General features: G+C 41.7%; 1 protein-coding gene across 3 annotated transcripts in view; it reads left to right on the forward strand.

The window, feature by feature from the left end:
- LOC130163368 (copine-8) overlaps positions 1-19,584 on the forward strand; it is an 85,199-nt gene that overhangs the window by 1,372 nt on the left and 64,243 nt on the right. The gene's annotated exons all lie outside the window — the stretch shown is intronic.

Raw genomic sequence — 19,584 nt, forward strand, 5'->3', positions numbered from 1 at the left:
GAAGGTGGTCTTTGTCTCTCATTCAGGGAGGATTTTCTTCTCTGTATATGAAAATGCAGAGAATGTGGTTTATTTCTGCCAGACTGGTGACCCACAGTGAGCTACAGCCTCTGTGTGCTTCACCGGTCAGCCACATGTTTTCAGGAGCCCCCCTTAAAGGGAATCCAATTTAATGTGTGGCCTCTTTTTAATCAAATAAGTGACATTATTTGTATATACATATATATATGTGCTGCTAGTGATGTATTTTACCATCACAAGGCACCATAATACACTTTTTTAGAATAGAGAGATAAAACACATTCAAAGAAAAGCCTTTTGAAATTGATGTTTTCTTTTAAACACTTGTTACAGTAAAGTGTTACACCCCTTGCAGCTGCTCTGTCATTGTGAAATAGGTAACAGAGTTTCTGTTTAACAGTGATATCATCTGCTGTGTAACAGGCTATAAAAAAATAATTGTTAATAAGATAAGAATTGGTGGAATTCAGTAGGCTGAAACTTGTGGGTGTTCCTCCATATTGATAGATGATCTTCTATTGGAGACTGGGCGGTGTGTGTGTGTGTGTGTGTGTGTGTGTGTGTGTGTGTGTGTGTGTGTGTGTGTGTGTGTGTGTGTATCTGATGATATGTACTGTAAATCTATTCAGATGTTGACAGAAACAGAAATCTTCCAGTAATAAGTGAACTTTATCTGAATCCAGAAAAACCGGTTCCTTCTCAGGGCTTTGACAGATACTCAAATGATGCCTGTTTACATTGCTGCTGTTCCTCTTGGTTGTGTCGCCATGCTGTCAGCACATTGTTGTGGTTGGGTTTTCTTGTTGCAAGCATGATATCTCAAACTCTGCCTGTCAGATTAACACAGTCTTTACTTAAATCTTGTCCCTTACACCTTATGTGGAATTGACTTTAAACATGCAACATAAATCTATCTATCCTTTCAATTTCAATGAATGTGTGTCTGCTATGAAACTAGGCGTGGAATCAAATGTCAGTCATGTGATTTACACATTTGATAACTCATGTAACAGCACATGATGGGACATTTTTTTGCCCTGATTCTGACACGATTCAAAGAAACTTTCCAACTTAATGTGATTTTACTGCCACACTACTCGCCTTAGAGGAGTGGACAGAAACAGTATGCTGCCTTCCCTGAGTCCCTCAGATACTGTGGTTACAGTTTCCGTACCATCTCCTTAGTAACAGAGAGATCATGTCATCTTCCAGTAGAATATATAGTTTGGTAGAGTTTGCTAATGTCTGAGTCACCCAGCTTCTCAGCCCCCCTGGGGGGGGACTGTGTTTTGGTGGCTGCCCTCCCACCTCCAACCCGAGGGGGAGCGGGAATGCCATGGTTACGGCCAGGTGTGTATGTGTGTGGGTGTGCACTTACAGTACATGTTTGTTTGAGCTTAAAGCATATACCTTGTATGTTTGTGTATGTGACATTGTTTTGTAAGCGGACTTAATGGGCAATGTACAGTATCACCATGGTTACAACTTTTTTTTTTAAAGTTACCCCCGTATGTGTGTGTAGGGGGGTGTTAGAGTGAGAAAATGAACTGAGAAGACAATGGCTGAAGAGTGAGCAATATGAGTGAGTGGCATTTTGGATGGTAATATGTGCAGTGTGACTGCAATGATTGTAACTGTCATTCACAAGTGATCTAAGATGAAAGAGAGAGAGAGCTTGGAAACTTAATAGGTTATGTAGTTGAGTCCAAAATGTTATGTTTGAGTGGATCTAATGAAAAAGAGAGCAAAAATCTGCAGTGACAAGTTAATTAGTTATTTCCAATGCAAATCAGCATTCTTGAAACACTTTGAGTGTGCATTCGGGTTTTAAAGATGTTGTCACTTGTTTCAGGAAAAACTCTTTACAGGCAATTTTCCATCAAGTGACATGTAATCATCTCTCGTTTTCACTTTTTGATTTGATATTCATACTTATTAAGCCTTTTTAAGACGCTGAATGACTTGTCACGATGGAGACTTGTGGGAAAGGGAGTGAGGAAGTTGAGAAAAGAAAGAGTTCGAGAGCCTTTGAGATGATGCTCTCAATCCAAAAAGCTCTCCTCATGTAATTGTTATATAGTCAGTGGTGACATAATTGTTGAAGATATATTGACCTCTTAGCCTGTGTCTCCGGCTGATTCTGATAATGCTCTGATGCTGTGGGAATATCAAGTAAGAGCCTCGCTCAGGCTCTGCAGTTAGCCGGAGACATTTTGCTGATTGATGGGTGAGCCTGAGGTATCAGCTTGGATCAATACACTACCAGCTCTGCCTACTGTGTTGCACAAAAGCACACATGCATAAAAGTATGTTCACACATACTGTATACTGTGGGGCTACATATATGAATGACTGTACACACAAACCATCCCTCACCCACACTCCGACAGTCACAGAAGAATAAATTACTCCCTGATGCACTTTAGTGTTACCACCTACATGTTTGAGCTGGGGGACTCTGTGGTGAATGGCCTCAAGTCCAAATATTCCATTATGGTCATCGATTGGCCCAGCACACAGGCCAGGTTATTTCACACTCACACACAAAACCAGTGTGTCTAATATATCAAATAGGTGACATGTTTGCAAGGTTCCTCAGTGTTTTGAGAAAGTTTGTCTTCTTAGCTCAGGGCTGTCAACTGTATTTTATTCAAGGTGAAAAACATGAACATGTAAGGGATCAACAAAAATATTGTTTTGATATTTGTACCAGAGCTTAGATATTGAATTGGCATTAGTATCTCAAGCCCTCTCTGTTTTTTTTAATGAATCAGTCAATTAATCCATCAGTCCATCGACAGTGAAGTGATCGTATGCTCTTCAGTTTTCAAGCAAAGATGGCAAACAGGGTTCCAGCTTCTTAAAGGTCACTCTTTTGCTTTTTGTTGTCTTACATTACTATTATATAATTGCTGGTCAGTGGACTGTTGATCAGACAACAAAAAGCAGTTGAATACGTCACTTTGGGCTCTGAAATATCTGATGAGCATTTTTCATTATTTTCTGATGGTTTATAGACTCAATTATTAATTGTCTTATTGGGAAAATAATGCGCAGATTCATCAGTAATGAAAGTAATCATTATTTGCAGCTGTTTTAGTTTCTGTTTAACTTGTTGCTGTTACACGGATACCAAATCTTTTTGTTGCTAACACCTCTCCATGTTCTCTGCTGCATTTTTACAATTTTTGTATTCAAAGGAGGAAAGTGCTCCACAGTGGACAATCTGCCTCTGTTGAATAATGGGTTGCTGTTAGCACTCTCACACACACAAAACCAAGCATGGAAATGTGTCACCCCAGAGGTGTTTGTGTGTTATGTTAGTATTTATTTAGTGGATTGCCTCATTTCTTTTTCTTTGTCTTTTTCCTACCGGCATGGCAGAAAAAGCTCACAGTAGGATGTAGACTGTTTTTTACAGTGTCTTTCAGACTGGTTGGCACCTTTTTTTTTTTCCCGTCTCTTCTTCCTCACTCTGTTTCTTGTTATGCATCCCAGCACTGTCAGTAAACACTGTAACTGTTGACAGTAATAACTCTCAGGCTGTCTCCTCTGTCCACCTTCTCTCTGCTGTCGAGCAATGAGATGCATTGGAAAAAAAGGCATCTCTTTCCAGTACTCACGGTTGCCACAACATATTGGTTGTGGTGTAAATGAAAAATTGGAAGACAGTTTATTTATTTATTTATTTTTACTGTTATGGTTGGGTAGCTAACCGTAACGCGCACATGCAGGCTTTGTCATGCATGTGTGAGGTCTTGATTTGATCATCATATATCCAACACAATGTACATCAGTACGTCCATGTCCATACAAATTGTTCCAGACTGATTTCAGTAAAGGCTGGTTTGGAAATATAAAAGGAGGCCAAATTTGAAAACGAGGTCATATTTGTTCAGGCCTGAAGGCTGGGACACGCGACTGCTGTGATCCTAATGGATTCACTCAAAAAATGTGTCATCAAATCAGCTTCAAACCACAAGTAGTCCTGCGGCTTTAGGTATTTCTTGTCACACCAAATATGAGTTCAAATACCCATTATGTAAGAGTAGTTGAGACAGTATTTTGTGGTAACTTCATGTTTTCTCAAATTGATTGTTTATACTTCTGGATGTGCTGTGAGTACATTGCTCAATATTGGATAGTGGTTAATAGTGGATAATTTATAGTTTACCAAAGAATGAAGTCAGCAGATGTTTCATGCAGGGTCCACGCCAATTCTGAATCTTTACCATGTGTCCATTTCTTAAGCAGCCAGTGCCTCAACAAACCACAGGAGAGAGTTTCCTCTCCAATCTAAACTCCCCCACTGAAGCTGGATCACTGCGCAGTGGATGGAGGCAGCCCACTGTTTGAATCAGTTGGCAGCAGGCAGACGATGTAATCATATACTCGTCACGGTGTTCAAGAGGTGGATTGTGGTCAGTGCCTTGGTGGAAAACCTGGCCTTTGTCTACCCTTGAATGGGCTCATTTGGCAGCAGGGTTGCCGGTATGTGTTGGCCGGCACATAGCGACACTTGAAAACGCTGGAAAACGGACTCCCATCGAAACAAATCATAGCATGAGTAACATCTCGTGCCTTTTCTCGTTCCTTTTGTTTCTACATTTTTCTCAGCACTGCTGTTGCCCATCAGCTGGTGTTACATTAATGCTGAACGCAGCATGACCTCACACACACACACACACACACACACACACACACACACACACACACACACACACACACACACACACACACACACACACACACACACACAGATGAACCTGTTACATCAGTTTGCATATGATCTCATTTGCATATGATCTCCCACTACCAGCTGCATTAGTTCCTCCAAATCCATGTTTATGATGGATAATTTATTAATATCATTATGCATATCCTTTATTATCCGTTTGGATGAAAAATCTCATTTAATCATTGAATGTATTTAACTATGTATGAAGACAGAAAAGCAACAGTGGTAATTTAGGTAAAATTGTGATATACAGTACAGTGGACTGTTACGTCTCTGGCCTGACTTACTGAAGTCTAAAAGTCAGAGTCTTTTAATAACTTTGTTCGGGAGCGAGTTGTGTATTGGTGTGCTTGTACTTCTGTTTTGTTTGACGTAAAAGCACAAAGTCCATTTAAGTGTTTGCTCAGAAGTCTCTGGTTTGTATCTGAGTTGGTGCTCTTTTTATTTATTATTTATCATTTATTTAACTCATTTTACATCGATGGGATTACCCTGGCAACCGATATCCGTCTGATATTAAACAAAAATAAAAACAAAACAAACAAACAAAAAACTGTTGTTTATATGTGCAAACCAAGAGTATGACGGGATGTGCTGCAGATAGGTGTGTGTATATAAAATGAAATTGAAATCATTGAATCAATGTATCATTATTATACCATTAACAGTGGTATTGAATGTTTCCAGACAGAAAAAGGCCTGAACCTCGACATAAATCATATCTTGAGAAGTAGAATACACTGGGGAGTTGATTGAAGTCGTGTTTGGTAATGTTTCTGTTGAGGCCGTGGGTGTGTGACAATCAAACCGAACCCCATTCAAAGCTTTTTCAAATCCACTTTGGACAATGTTTGTTTGGTGTAGAGAGGATGTAGCGCAGACGAGGTGGACTGTTAAACCCTTGCCAAGAAAAGATTTACAACCGCTTCACTCTGCACTCCTGTAGATGGTCCACTCTCCACAAATTAAGAAAAACACATTAACCGCTGTCAATTGTAGTCTCCACTGTGGATTTGAAGCAGCAGTGTACATGCTTTCACTGATCATGAAAAGGAGGGAGACATAAATAATAGTCTTAACAAGACTTAAAATATTGTGACTTCCAATATGAAAACAATGATTTTGGTTGAATCTCAGCATGGGAAGCAGATAGCAGGAAGACGCTTCAGGTTATTGGGCCAGAGCCAAGAAAAGGATGTAAAGTAGGCTGGATAAATGTAGGTTGTGCAAGGCTGGATCTTAGAAAAACAGACACAGACTTTGGACTATTGAGCCAAGATTAAAGGAAAAGCTTGACATTTTGAATTTTATTTGGGCTCTATCTGCCATTTCTGTAATTGTGAAAGCACACTCAGTCATCTTGAAAAATAATCCCTAAAAAAGGATTATAAAAATTCAGACCTAAAAGTTACGTTTTCGTACGTGTTTTACTGACATTGATTCCTCAGAATTGCTATCATTCATCATTGATTGCGTGAGTCACTGCTGGCAGCCAAGTATTTAGTATCAAGGCATTTCTTTAAGAGATAGAGTAAAGCTAATGCTGTTTTTACCCTGAGGATGTGACTCTTAGACTCTTAAAGGGTCACATGCTCTGGATTGCATTCACTGCCCCCTGTGGACTTCACACCATTGATTGTAGTGATTCACATTTTAAATCTCGCTATTGATATTTCTCTCTATCGCTAAAACAACTACAGAAAATCTTTCATCACACATCCTCATATTTTGCTCCGTTTGAACCGACCCTGCAGCCCCACCCTTTAACATCACAACTCATGACCAAGCCGCTATCTATTTTCAGGTCGCTCACTCCCACTCCGTCTGTGGGAAGTGATTGCGTTGACCTTTTTGGCCCCAAAGAGCTCACATAATGGTTTTCTTATTGAAGACGTCACTGACAGCCATCACTTTGAAGGGAAGACAGGGTTGCCTGCTGGGCGCCGGTTCAATGCCAGCCAAAAGCACAAAAGGGTGTGTGTGCGAGTGTGCACGATGACACGACGGCCGATAACTTTTTCTCCCTGTTTACATGTGGTTCCGAGCAGCGGGGAGCGCAAATGATTTTGGATGACAACGCAGTGGTGCTGGCAATCAGTGAGACAAAGCTATATTGGAAAAAAAAAAAAAAAACCTTTCTGAGCTGCCATGAATTGATGCCATTGTCTTGTCTGTCTTGCACTACCTCTGTTTCTGAGTGTGTTGTTGGAGTGTGTTTATCTGCATCTAGAGGCCAGAGTCCTGCTCTGTAATCAGGTTTTGGCTTTTTCTAGTCAGGTCAGTAAAGATTTATGCACTCGGAGGAAATTACTATCGACCTCCTTCCTTCTGTTGTGAGCTCGCTGTGGGTGGGTTTTCTACATAAGTCACCAGACGGTATGTGCACTGTGTCACGACTTATGTGCGTCTGTGTATGTTTAATTGCACTGTACACTTACACACACACACACACACACACACACACACACACACACACACACACAAACCACACACTAATACAATGCCTCTGATCCATACATCAAGCTGTAGAGCTGCGGTGAGAAAAATGGATTGATAAAGATCTGATGGAGAGGGGGAGCGAGTCATTGGCAAAGGTCAAGGGCTACACACACACACACACACATACACACACACAAGTACCACTCTACTGCTAAATACAGAAGTAATAGATAGAGGGGTAATAGGTGTACCCATCGGCCTTACTCTCAAGGTTAGACAGCTGTGGTGTTATTTTAAAATGCAGGTGATATAACATGGACTCAAGGACACACACACACACACACACACACACACACACACACACACACACACACACACACACACACACACATACAAAATACCTTTCACATCAGCAACTCAAAGGCAGGTTAACCTGAATCAGAAGCCCCTTTTAAACAACCTGCTCAAGGTGGGAATGTTGCGCCTTTATTCCACCTCGCATTAACGGTATAAAGACAGAATAGGGGTGGGTTGTTGTTCCGACTCTATTCCGGCAGCGAAGGTAGTCAGAGTCGGATCAACATCTGTGTAAAAGGGACAACTGGGACAGATGCGTAGCCTTTTGTGTTACATGTTACGCCTCTGAGTGCTGGAATGCCGGCATTTTATCTAAAATCACACACGGCGGTGGCAATGTGCCGACTCTAGATAGATGGTTGCAATAGTGACTCTACTGTATTTGTTCCCTAATTGCTGATAGTGAGACTTCCATAACTGCTATGTATTTTCTTGTCATCTAGATTTTTTATTTATTTAGCAGTGTAAGAGATAATTTGATCCGAGCTGTTCTTAGAATATTCCTGGAGAAAAAATAAGCAGTGAGACCTGTTGACCTCAGGGTCAAACAGGCGTTAAAAGCTCTGCTCAATGGACCATCGGAGAATGTGCCGAAGCTGTAATAGCAAATGAATTCATCAATAACTACCAAGATGTACAACAGGGCGCCCTGGGGAGCAGTTCAACTGAAGGATTGTATATGGGCTGACGCACAGACACATACATAATACACACGGTATGTGCACACATGCGTTTAAAAGCATTTAAACCCTCGTGCATGCACTCACACTTGCAGATATTTGTGCTGCCATGCCTCCCATCAGTCAAACAGCTGATGACATTTTCAGCACAAGACACACACACAAACACACACATAAAATACAGTCACATTTGATGCTCTGACATTTTACTTTCATACTGATGTAGATTGCGTCCCATGGGACATAAAGGCATAATAAAAGGAATCAAAACATCTCCTATAAATTCTGCCTGCCCAATTAGATTTTTTTGACATTTTGGATGTGATATCTGGATGGAGAATTGGCTGTATCTGATTAAGATTTTTCCTCTGAGAGGTGCGACGCTACATGCCGAGCTCTCAGATTGACATTGCAACACATATTTAGACTATTTGATAAGTAAGATTACTTGAAATACAGTAAATCACCCTCACAGCCCTGTTTACAGCCATGAATGCTGCCCCCTCCCTCTCTGTCTCCCTCCCTCTCTCTCTCTCTCTCTCTCTCTCTTTCTCCCCATGTAGAAGCCCCTGGCCTCGCCCTGCACATCCAAGCATGTCTCTCTATTTCTCTCACGTGCACAAACACACACTGGGCGTCCTGCTGATAACATGGTAGGAAGGCCACAGCACACATGTAACGCCGAAGAAGAAGGGTATGGAGGTTAATACTGTACGAGGGGAGTCAGGGAGAGAAAGAGAAATACCTCCATCTTCCTCCCTATCTCACTCTCTCTCTCTCTGTCTCCTTCTCATCCTCCTGCCCTGTTGTCGCCGACGATAGCACAGAGTAGCCAACAGTTACACAAACATGCATGCGCGCTTACACACTCACTCTGTCTGTCAGTCTGTAACACAGTTATTCACAGAGACAGACATGTGCAGACACAATCACAAACCACCCGCGCACACACACACACGCACACACACACACTGACTGCTCGATAAACATCTGAGCATGTCCCAGTTATTATGTGTTTGTACTGAGATCATATGATTATGACTAAGCAAAAATGAATTATAAAAATGAAAAACAAACACAGACAAACAAGATCTTTTTATCATTACCTGTATGTAAAGCAAGCAGCCGAGACTTGGCTTTTGTCTGCACTGAGCTGTTACAGTCATACGTAAGCTAGTGGCATGTGTTGATGGAGGAAACTAGGCGAGTTAGACTAAACTGCACTGAAAGCGGTGACAGAGGCAATTAAGGTAAAATGCCACTGGCACAGATGCGTGGCTGTGTGTTGTCCATGACTGATGTGTATTTTGTTGCACATGTCTGTGTGTAAATGGATAGCGGTGTGGCATAGTTTAGCATGTGTGTGTGTGTGTGTGTGTGTGTGCGCGCTGAGATGTTCTCTTGGCTCTCCCAGCCCTTGTCAAGAAGAATTAGGGCAGCCCTCTTAGAGAAGGAGAGAGAGAATACAAGCTGCTGATGCTCCCCTTCAGTATGTGTATGTGGGGTGGGGTGGGGTGGGGTGGGGGGTGGGGGTCGTGCAAGCATGTGCTTTTCCTCATGCTCCGAAACAAATGAACAAATCTGGATAGATCAGTAAAGATGCAGAGGGAAAGAAGTGATGGAGAAAAAATGAGGGAAAGAAAAAAACAAAACACAAAAGAGAAGCAGGTACCTGTAGCATTGTACTCAGCGACCTGTTGAGATCATCTGAGCATGCCCAGTTGTCTCCTCTTGCGCCACATGTTTCCAAGAATATTCCTGGTCTGTTGCTAAGCACAGACACACACACACACACACACACACACATGCTCAGTGAAGAGTCCTGCAGTGGTAGATGTGATACTGAGAAGTGCATGAAAGGCCAGGAGAATAGGACCTCTATTAAAATGTTCATGCACAACAACACAGCACAGGTCTTTGATTTAAAAAAACTATGTAAGATGTGTGATAAAAATGACATAACTTTTCTTTTGTGGTATAAAAAAAAAAAACATGTACGTGTGAAGATTAAAACATCTCAGCACTTTTCTTTTCTAAACCCGTCAGGCGTGTTGTGGTCTCTGATCTGGCACTTGTAGTTTGGACATGGTGTGATAGACCTCCGTAATAAGCCCTTAAAGCTCCATTAAACAGTATTTTTGGTATTATATTTTTGGTTTGTACTGACAGGCTCCTCATCAACAATGCTCCAGTCTGGAGCTTTCTGCAGCTTTTAGCTGCTTTCAGCTCATTGTGGCTTTGTGGATTGTGGTTGGCAGGTCTGTACCTTTTTTAGAGGGGAACAAAATGTTACTCAGAATTGCCTTTTCATTGTTTGGTGAATTAATCATATCCTCAATTTGAAATGAGTCAATTCTGGGAATGTACCAGTAAACTTTAGAAGTTAAGGGCACAAAGCAAAGGCTGTTTTAACACTAGCACCTGATTTGTTGAAAGAAGAGTAGCAGGAGACAAAATGAGTCTTTTAATAATTCAAACAGGAAGTAAAGGGAATGGAACCACAGACTTTGATATGAACAATGTTTGCTCTGTGCTTCACCTGTGCTGCTCGGCTTTGATAAGACCACATGTGCACATGTAATATTGATGTGTGTGATGCCATTGGTATTTTGTGTCAGATATGTTGAACCACACAGCAACTTCTTTCCTCAAATCCTCAGCTCTGTGCGGCTGAAGCCCGTCTGATATTGTCTGTGCTGAAAAGTCCTGTTTCAAAAGAGGACGAGGGATCCAGGCTCTTACATGTGGCTTTGTTTTGCTTTGTGGAGTTTCCCTTACCTGCTTGTTGAAATCAGCTAGATACAGTACACACATCAGGAAATTCACTGTCTGGCCACATCATTGCCCACAGACCGCTGTCCGTCTGCTGTATCATACAGATTATTTTCCATTCTGGAGGCTTTTAACCTTTCAAGACATTCATTTATTTTTCTAGTGGCACTGCAGCTCTCGCATTTATAGTGACCACAACAGGTTTGTTTGCATACTCAGTGGTGCTGAGGGCAGTTTGACATGAAAAAGCAACTTCAAAACATACTTTATATTGCAAGTGAAAACCCACTGCTGTCAAAGTAAATCATATAAGGAATTGTGTCTCTCTATTGGGTTTTTCTTCTTCTGTGCTTTACTGGTGTTTTCAGTCACATATGGACTCAGATTCAGATTAGTCACCGCAGCAGAAATAGACTCTTTGTTTTCCACCCAGTGTTATCTTTAGCATTTCTGATTTGTCTGTGCGTGTCTTCTTTATCTTGTTTATTGAGGTGATGTATCTGAGGTTTATTAGATCTGGAATATTGGACCGACGCATATCATGAAGCAATATTGCCTGGGCAGTTTGTATTGATTCGTTCATATGCGTGTGACATGGGGTTAGGGGTTGGTGGTGGACAACAGACGACATGCGTAATGACACAGGATGCTCCATGTGGTTCTGTCTGTATCTACATATGTGTGTCTAACTGTATCTAGTTCAGTGAGATGGTGTAGTCTTCACAGAGCTTATTCAGGTCACGGTCAAACTGAGAGAAAGAGAGAGAGAGAGAGAGAGAGAGAGAGACAGACACACAGAGAGAGGGGGAGGAAGAAGTACATCAGAGGACACAACTGGGATTAATGCTATGGGCTCACAGTGAGAAAACCCCTTTTCCCATGAGAGGAGGACAGAGCGAGAGATGGGACATGATTTGGAGATGAAGAAAGTAATAAAATAAAATAATGATGTAGAAGGAGTGCAGAATAATTCAAGGTACTGGAGAGGTTTGAGGGAGCACAGGTGAAGCAGAAGAAATGTGATGAAAGACACAGCACAGCGTGTGTTGAGCTGGAGAGCTGCAAGTTCCAGGTATGAAAGAGCGGTGTGAGGAGCCAAAGCCAGTGACTGAATGGTTGACAAATAACCACAAAAGAGTGACACATATGTTATGTATACATATTTAAATATCATATCAAATCTTTGGATGAAAACCAGCTTTTAAAATAAATGTCAGATATGGAATAACACCTCATACATTTCAACTCTGTCAACTCACTGACACACTGGATGTGGTGCAGTTAAGTTTAGAGGGCTTCATCAGCCAAAAATAAGGCTTAATGTATAAAGCTGCGTTAGACTAAGCAGGTACTAACTGTGGGGATGAAATGTGATGAAAATAAACTCTACCAGTACCAGGTAACTCAAAGGAGCTTCTGTTTCTCACTTTCAATGGGATTTTGGGATATTGGTATTTTGGCAAACATCCTATCCTAGATCAGGTAACTTGGTGTGCTGTCACATGATTTTACTAATACAGATTGTCAGGTTTCAAGACTTACTGAGAGCAAAATTCAACTTTAATACAGCTAGCATGGGTTGTGGAAAAATACTAAATTTTGAGTAAAAATCCTGCATACAAAATCATAAAAAATGATATTATAAGCTAAATATATTTTAAATGATCAAAATAAAAGTATGGCCCTTATGATGGATACATTGTTAAATGTATTATTAGATTGTTATGCATGCTAGCATTTTAATGTTGTTGCTGTAGGAGGTGGAGCTAGTTTAAGCTACCTTACAAACAGTTAGGTCCAGTGGTTGTTGGTGTCAGTTACCTCAAGATAAATCTGAGGGGTCGTGAGATGATTGCTGGGGGCAGGGAAGACGCAAAACAGCCACACAAATTTGCATTCATTTTATTGCAAGTCAAAGTAGCATGAAATGGAAGTACTCTATTCCAGGCACCTTAAAATTAGACTTAAGCACAAATGGAGTAAATGTACTATGTTACTTTCCATCACTAATTCTAAGCTAGTTAACTAGTTAAAACTGACTGAGAATGAATGAAAAAAAAAAGTAGAACAACAAAATCCTACAGTATAACCTCAATACAAGAAATCAAGCAAAACAAGAAATCAAAAACATAATGACAGAGAAAAAGTTACATCATGTGTTCTTTCTACATTATGTGCTGTTTCTGTAAAGAGGGAAAAAGTTCTTTTAGTGACTTTGTTGAAAAAAAGAAAAACAAATGACTGCTGCCACTGAAGGAGAGATAATGGTGTCTCCACTTGAATGAGATCTTGGCGGCAGCAGCAGCAGCAGCAGCAGCAGCAGCAGCAGCAGTGACTACCATAACCATACATCTAGCTAAAGTTTTTGACCTAGAAAAGCACTGGCTTGAGCCATAGCCTCCACACTCTGCACCTCTATGTTCTCTGGCTTTTAACCCCCCCCCCCCCCCCCCCCCCCCCCCCCCCCCACATCTTCTCTCCCAACTTTTCTCTCTTTCTCTGCGCCCATGGTTTAGCCTGGACTCCAAAGAGTCCATAACGACAGAAATAGAGCAGCTCTACACACACAGCTTCCTCTTGTTGCTCTCGCGCAGTTTGGGATGGCTAATTAGACTGCCTGCCTCTCTTTCACTGACTACCTGCATTGTTTCTTTCTCTTTCTTTATCTCAACTCTTTCCTTTCCCAGTGTAGTGCTCATTTTCTCTTCCACATGTCTCCTCTCCTCTCCTCTGGTCTCCTCTCCTTTCCCCTCCTCTCCTCTCCTCCAGTGGGCTAAAAACCCAATTTATTTCTGTAGCGTAGGAGAGGGTTGTGAGGGTCTCAGGGGGGTTTTTGCTGTTGTGTCGTCAAGGTAACACACTGTCAGGGACATGGCCTCTCAAGCCAGTCCAAAAGGCGCTGTAGATGTATTCATTAATTCAAAAATAGGAGGGGAGAAATGAAAGGAGGGGAGAGGAAAATGGGGAAAGAGAGAGAAAGAGATAAACAGGAAATGAGAGGGAAGGAACTGAGGAGAGAGGAAGGAAAAAGAGGAAAATAGCTCAAGAGGAGGGGGAGAGAAAAGGAGAGGAGTGGAGGGGCAAAGCTAGAGAGGAGAGGAAAACCAAGGGAAGGGGTGGAGAGGTGAGCGCCACAAATACCACAGCAGTGATGGCATCCCTGCTTGTTGAGTCGGCTGGAAAAACAACACACACACACACACACACACACACACACACATACACACACGTATACAGCAACTGCCACTCAAGTCAGTCAAGTGGCCTCAATTGGCTGTCAGTAGTTGCCGTGGTAACCGTCCCCATACTGCTGTCATCGTTTGGCTCTCCTCGTTGAGCAAAATGCACAGAGGTGTGTCTCCAGTCTGCGTGTGTGGGAGAGCGAGAGAGCAACCCCCCCGACCCCCACATTGAAGCTCCATCAGACGTTTCACATAATTAGGTAGTTGTCATATCAGTCGAAGACGCTGTCTGACCATCTGTCTGTCTCTTTATGAACCTCCTCTGTCTCACTTTTGTCCCAGTTTTTATTTTTTTTCTCCTTTTATTAACTCTCTTTTAGGAATGTGTGAGTGTTTGTGTGTGTGTGTGTTTCCAGCCCTTCTGGTATCAGATTTCACTTCCTGTAGCTGTGATTGACAGCTGTCAGAGGTGATGCGTCAGAGGCAAGGCCAGGATGGCAGGGGACTGCACTGGTATAGGTTGCCCCCAGAGAGGAGGAAGCCTGGTTTGACAGCAGTCTGAGATCAGCACTGTCACATCTGACTATGACTTTGTGTGTTGGTGGCAGCGGGTTTTGCTGCTGTATATCTGTATTGTATGAATGAGCTGTACTTTAGAGCTGAGAGGTTAAAACAGTGGAGTAAAGTTGATAAAAGAAAAAAAACTTTTATAATGTTTATAATACTTTGGGTGTGAATAGTGATTCCCTTTGCAAGAGGTGCAGGAAACCTGACTGAAATCAGGCAGAAATGTAACTCAATAGTTTCCCTTCTCAGACAAAAACAGGGAGTTCGTCAAACGGAGTCAATTTGCTCCAAAGTTACAGTCATTTTAGAATAAAAATCCCTTTTGTCGCTATCTCTTAAATTGAAAATGTCTTCAAAAGTGATCTCTTAATGGCCAGTATGAACAGGAGGGGTGATTGTAGCCAGCTAATCCTGTTGGCACTTGATCATTCTTTTAAGACTGACTTGAAAAATTGTGAACCTATTAAATATCAGGTGCAGCATCTATTCTGCCAGAAAAAGTCATTAGAAAAAGATGAGCTCATCTGCACTGCTGGAAAACCAAACAAAGCAGCATTGTTAAACTGGGGTGCATTGAATGTGTGTTTTTTTTTTTTTTTTTTTTTTTTAGAGCTTAATCCAACGCAGTTTATTTTATGAAAAAGAAAAATATGCTATAACTAGATCTTGTTACCTGTGAAGTGATGGCGTCTCTGTCTCATTCAGCATGCAGAATTTCCTGTGCATGGATCTATAGTTTTCTGTCCGTGCAGTAAATTTGTAAATTTGCCAGGGAAGAACTCCACTGACGTAACTGAAATGCACGAGAGACCACTCGTACAATCAATATACTGTACATTGAATGGCTTTTGTTACAGAAAATAAGAAACAAGAAAATGTTTTATATATTTGAAATATATTATTTAAGTCTAACTAAATTGAAGCCCTGCCTCTGGGTAAAAAGGTAGGTGTTGTTTGTTTCCAACATCGTAATCCTCTAATGGTCCTTTTTGCTTTGCATCACACCTGGTCTTGCACTAATTACCTTGTGTGTCCCTTGTGTGTGTGTGTGTGTGTGTGTGTGTGTGTGTGTGTGTGTGTGTGTGTGTGTGTGAATCCTCATGTAATGTAATGACTAGAGAGTACTCATGGGTTGGAACATAAACATGTTGACAGGCGTTGTGGTCACTGTGCTCCCATCACAAGATGCTCTCTCGTATAACTGGGCGATCTGATGATCTTATATCATAGACGATCTTACTTGGCCATCTGACCTACTTTTCAGATGAATCGTACAGATGTACTTAAGAGGTACTATATTTAGATATTTAATTTTAAAAGTTCAGTTGCTGCTAACCATCCCATTGTCAACTGTTTAACAGCTAGCCAGATAACTGCAGCTTGCCACGGCAGTCCTTGTTCTGCTCTGCAGCTTCTGTGAGCTTAGTGTGGCTGCTCATGAACCAGTTCTCCACCTGAGCAAAACAAGAACCACCGTCACAGTCTACCTGTTGCCTGCCGGCAGGGAAACCGAGGCAGGACGAGCAGGGTCTAGATGAACTTAGCAAAAACTGGTTGTGATACAACAGGAGACAGCATTGTGGGCGAAGAATAGCTGTGAGCAGACAAACATCCGAAAGAAGCGTCAAGGCAGCGGAAAGCGGGAAATATACGAATCACAGCTTCCAGTTAGGATTTTCTAAATGAAATTGAGATCGTGGATTGCAATTCTACTCAAAAACAACATCATGTGATCATTTTGCCAAGTCACCCACCGCTAGTCTCTAGACTAATTCTGCTGTCATTTCAGACCCTGCCACTCCCACCTTCCCGCCTTTTCTGCCAGAAGAATCACCTCCTCCCCACTCACCTGCTAACCTGTTCCCCATCCCCTCATCAGCTCCCTGGTATACAGCATACCACTGTGTTTCCGCTTGTTTTCTGCCAGAGTGTCTTTGTCCCATGTGACTTAGCTTTCTAGCTCTCTGTTCTTTACCTGCTTGTTTTGATCCTGATCGTGTTTTAGACTTTGCCTGTGCCTACGTTGTTTGCCCGCTTGAATGTTTTTGCATCCTTGTCTTTTCTCTAAGCAAAGACTCTTAACTTTTACATCTGCCTCCTGAGTTGTGCTCTTGGGTCCCCTTTCTGAGAACTGTGACAAGTGGGCTTCAGTTAGACATGGCAGCAGATCAGAAGAGAGAAAGACAAAAACAAATCAAGAGATTAAGCAGCAGGTGAATCAGAGGGAGAAGATGCACTGAGAAGTGTTTTTTGTGTGAATGAGCATGCATGCGCCACAAAAAGTGAGAGCCAGCTGAAATGCCAAAGGTGGTGTTTTTGTGAGAGAGAGAGAGAGAGAGAGAGAGAGAGAGAGAGAGAGAGGAGAGAGAGAGAGAGAGAGAGAGAGAGAGAGAGAGAGAGAGAGAGAGAGAGAGAGAGAGAGAGAGATTTGATTCCATTGTGTGTCTTCATAGTTGATCAGCTGATTGATGTGTCTTCTACTTTTAAGAGATCTGAAGTGCTGCCTAATGTTCATATGAGAAAAATGGCGTAAATTATTATCAAAGTTACGCATTAATAGTAGAAGAGGGGAACTCACTGCTAAAAATACTAACACTATTTTAGTCTGGTACCTTTCTTCCTGCAGACCTCTCTGTGACTCCGATGGCAGCTTTTAGCTTTCCACTGCCTGCCTCTGGATGAAAAGAGGGAAAGGAGCGAGAGAAAAAGAGAGAGAGCCATGACTCATTCACATTATCCTCTCAAGTGGAAATCCTGAAAACGTGTCTTACTCATACACACAAACACACACACATACAATAAGACACACACACAACACACATGCAGGGGGAGCCCAGGAGCCCATTTGGAGTGCCACCATGTGTGATGTGCTGTGAGCAGCAGCCAGTCACAGACTATGGAGCCTCAAATTCTCTCTCAAATGGAGAAGGTGTATTTTAACTTGCTCCCCTAACTCTATCTTGTTGATGACATCTTTTGATGTCCAGGTTTATTCATAGATGGTGTTAGACTCTGAGAGTGGTCTGCTGAGGCGTAGTTCAAGATTTGTTGTCCATGTTTATGGAAAACATCATCACAAAGCAAACTATCACAAAGCTAACTGTTTAATATTCATTATACCACGGCTACGGAGAATACTTAATACTGTTTGGTCGGAGTTTACGTGTTATTTGCGCTCCTCACTGTTCCAAATGAATATGAATAGCTTAAAGGATGAAGCTGGTGATATTGATATTCTTATTGTCATCATAAACCAGCATGTGTTAGTTCATCCTTGCATACTTCCTGACTTCCTCAAATCTATTCGTTTGTAAATGAAAGGGTAAAAACTGGTCTCAAATATAAACCAGACTAGGTCAAAAATGTATATAGCTACACTGCATATGGTTAGTGTGTGAAATTGATGACATAGATAACTGTTGTGGAACTGCTTTAAACAACTGATGCCATTGTGTTGTATTTACATTCTGCCGAGCGTCAGCTGGTTTCAGTCCTTTATCTGTTTTGCCTCTCTCCTGCTCTCTGTGCTCACATATACAGTAATTAAATACAGCTGAATTTTACATTTTTTTTCTGCTACAGTTGTCAGACAATGGAACAACAGTAAACTGTAAACAGTATTGGCTCCCCAGTTGGACTAGGAAACAAATTCAGCCTTGGATTTGGCTGGAATCAGCCGTACGAATGACACTGGTGGAGCCGGTGAAAACTTTTTGGGATGTTTTGACGGACCAGCGGCCGACCGTGATTTGAGGCGGCCAGGCTGCCTTTGCTCAGGTCCTATCTCTTTCTTTGTCGGAGGCATTTTTAGGCGAACGATGTGGTTTATCCAGTGGAGGAGATCTGGAACGTTGCTTTTGCTTGATTGCTGCGTACTGCATTGTGACGTCTCGCATGTGCTAATATGCACTAACATGCATCCAAAGAAAAAAGATCAGAGAATAATTTGTTTGCTGCTATATTATAGTTTAAAATCTAATTTACAGAGTCTTTAATGTTTGACACTGTCACAAAGTCTCTCTTTCACTCACACAGTTTTTGACGTGTGTTGGGAAAAATAACACCCTTTGTGGAGGCAAGTTTATTTTTTGGTAACCACACTTCTTCCCAACCAACGCTCAAAGTCTTTTTTTTTTTTCCCCTTGAAACCTGCACGACTCTGTGTAGAGCTGACCAAAGAAGATGCATTTCGGTCAATCAGGCTTAAATCATTCCAACTGCCGATATCGATGACTGTTGATGACTTGAAGAAGTGTTCTTGAAGAAGAAATTAGCATTTTACAAAAGGAGCCTCTTCAGTCATTGACCAGGCTTTTCTCTAATACATGTAAACAGGAGTATGAATTTGCACACCCTCTGAGCTGGATTATTGTGTCCATTAGTGTTTTTGTTGCTGAGGACAGACAACACAATAGGCGAACAGACACACTTACACCTTTACACATACACCCGACCTTTGCGTGTCTTTGGATTATGGGATGAAGCGCAAACACCAAACTGACCTGGAACATGCAATCCGAGCCAAACGCTACAAATAACAGCTTCAAATATCTCAAGTCAGCAAATCATGCAGCGAAGCGCCATGACATGGAAACATTTGATATCAGTGATTTGATATTAGCGATGTTGCAATTTATGAAGAAAATGAGTGAATTGAAAAGTAGGAGTCCAAACAAGCAGGACGGACGGAGTGGATACCAGTGGTGTTTTTTAAACCAAAGGTGTTTCTGCTTTGCGAACAAACCCAGGAGAGTGAGACGGAGAGAAAAATGAAAAAATGTGGTGTTGATGAGTTCATAAGTTCACGCAAGGAAAAGAGAGAGACGTA

This window comes from Seriola aureovittata, chromosome 22 (genome assembly GCF_021018895.1).
Source record: "Seriola aureovittata isolate HTS-2021-v1 ecotype China chromosome 22, ASM2101889v1, whole genome shotgun sequence".
NCBI classification, from domain to species: Eukaryota; Metazoa; Chordata; class Actinopteri; order Carangiformes; family Carangidae; genus Seriola; species Seriola aureovittata.